This window comes from Ctenopharyngodon idella, chromosome 11, assembly GCF_019924925.1.
Source record: "Ctenopharyngodon idella isolate HZGC_01 chromosome 11, HZGC01, whole genome shotgun sequence".
In the NCBI taxonomy this organism is placed as follows: domain Eukaryota; kingdom Metazoa; phylum Chordata; class Actinopteri; order Cypriniformes; family Xenocyprididae; genus Ctenopharyngodon; species Ctenopharyngodon idella.
The window spans coordinates 15,298,621-15,301,061 of NC_067230.1; the positions used below are offsets into that span (position 1 = coordinate 15,298,621).

Sequence of the window (2,441 nt, forward strand, 5' to 3'; positions counted from 1 at the left end):
CTGGGAGGAGCTTAATTATTAGCATGTGTACACAACAGGTTCAGACCTCTTCCGAGAGAACATGTCTGCAGAGAAATCTAGCACTGGCACATCATGTTATTGGTGTCACTTTGTCATGTGTTGTTGTTGATTTCACTTTCACTGCGAATTAAAGTGAAAAAATCTGCACTAAACAGGATTATTGCATGACTTGTATTTATGCAGAGCTTAGTCTATTAATAGCTAACGTTGACAGCAGTAGTGTGTGTGCAGAGTCCACGGCAGCAATGAGGAAAATATCAGTAACATATCGGAGCAAACAACACCAGCAATAGGCAGGAAAGGTGAGACGATGGGAGGGAAAATAGGGAAGGAGGGGTTTGGAAACGGTTATTTTTCTTTTTCCGATTTTGTTTTCCCTCCCCAGATATGGTTCAGCATATGGGCCTTTGTTTTTGAAGCCTGTGAGTGGAAAAAACAGGACATAGTGTGTTTCTGCCTGTGGCAATCAAGTATGCATCTGATACACACACAAAGAACATCAAAGCACTCTCTGTGCTTCTCTGTACTTTTGGTTCAAGTAATCATACTACTCTGCAGACAATACTTACTTGAGACATTCCATTCTGGTTTCAGTGCTTTATTAGTATGCTCTACTGCTTAAAAAGAACAAGCTTTGGGCAATAAAATGTTTGGCATCAACATGAATTCCTGTTAATTTCACGTTTTAAGGTGTGGTATGTAGGTGTCTTCCTGCAGGTCTGTGCTGGGAAATCGAGATACTCGTTGAACAATGCATGAATCAAAGCATTTGTTCAAATGAAGGGTGCTAGAGGACAGGGTGTGCAAAACACAGTCTGATGTGTGCATAGATTGTATTGGTGCCGTCTGTTCAAAGTTAAATGAGGCTTTTTTCCTTCATGATGTCACCACCAACCTATGACCAGATGTTTTACTGTCTGATGTTTGGAAGGTGATGCATAAAAAAGTGAAATGGCAATGCTAGTGCTTTCTTTGCAGGCAGAAAAAAAATTGAGAAGTATAAATGATGCTATTCGATGCTAAGCAATTTGTTTTGCAGGAGCAGGATTATCAACAAAGAGTTGGATTTACACATCTGCTTATTTTCTTGTAGAGCATTGTGCTTACAATGGCAAGATTATGGATTTGATTCCCAGGGAATGCATGAACATGATAAACTGTTTGCTGTATGCAATGCCGTTTTGGATAAAAGTGGCAAAAGTTGGAAGTCAGTGGCATTCTGCACTTTTCAAAGTTGGAAGTTCTGACTTTGAAACTGGAATGGAACACAGATCAAACATTTCAGTGTCTCTTTGAACTGCATCCATTGCAGATCCAAATTCAATCAGGAAACTAAAAACAGGATGACAGACCTCATGGCTAGATTTATTCAATCTGACACAGAGGGTCTTCAATGGTCACTTCTGTCGGTTGCAACATCCATGTTATTGAGGACAGTTGAGGTTAACTCTCTCTGTTTCAAAATCTACTGAGCTGATTCCCAAGAAATCAAACCGCGATACTTGTTTCGATTCTCTGAATGGTGGAGATTTCTTTGCAGAATCGTGGGTAATGTAATTTTTCCACCAGGAGATCCACTGTTAAACCCAATGTTTTTAACGATTTGAAAAATGCCAGCTGATGGCTTCAACAAAGCATATACCATCAAATAACAACCTTGTAGTTCACAGTAGGTCAGTCTTTAATGGTTTAGAAGATACCATTAAAAATCAATACCCCTAAAAGTAATACGCTCAATAATATCTACTCAATAAAATTGTGGCAACAGATTACAAGCAATATTATTAATTAAATTCAACATATAAGAATTGAGTTAGAATTAATCAAATTAATTCCTTAAAAGTCAACCATTTAAAATGTGTAAAATTAGCAAACACCATTACAAAAACCCCAAACTGACATAAAAAGCAAAGAGTCAACCCGGCCAACTAAATGAAACACTGATCACCATAATGGTGACCAAACATTTTCAATAACATCAACATCAACATCTAAACCTCTGTTAATTCATGTGTTTCTCTTTCCTTCAGTGATTCTGCTTGTTATCATCAGGTGTCTTCAATGTTGGCAATAAAAAATTCTTAATAAAAGTTCTTAATTCATCTTTGACGTCTGTCTGTTATTCATATGTTTTTGTTTAAATTTTACTTAAATTTTACTTGTTTTAAATGTGTCAACACATTTAAGGAATTAATTTGATTAATTCTAACTCAATTCTATTAGCGCATTACATTTTACAGTGTATGGAAAAAAAAAATATATTTTTACTTCCAGAACCCAAGTGCTACAGATTGCTGCAGTGCACTCTGGGATTGTCTTCTCCATGAAGAAAAGTGTGCATTAAAAGTGTTGCATTCAAATTTAGCCAAGAGGTATCTACATGCAAGTGGCATTAGGCCTGAAAAGTGGGAATAGGAAAA

General features: G+C 36.9%; 1 protein-coding gene across 1 annotated transcript in view; it reads left to right on the top strand.

The window, feature by feature from the left end:
* Window positions 1-2,441, top strand: part of ranbp3a (RAN binding protein 3a) — a 386,526-nt gene that overhangs the window by 157,476 nt on the left and 226,609 nt on the right. The gene's annotated exons all lie outside the window — the stretch shown is intronic.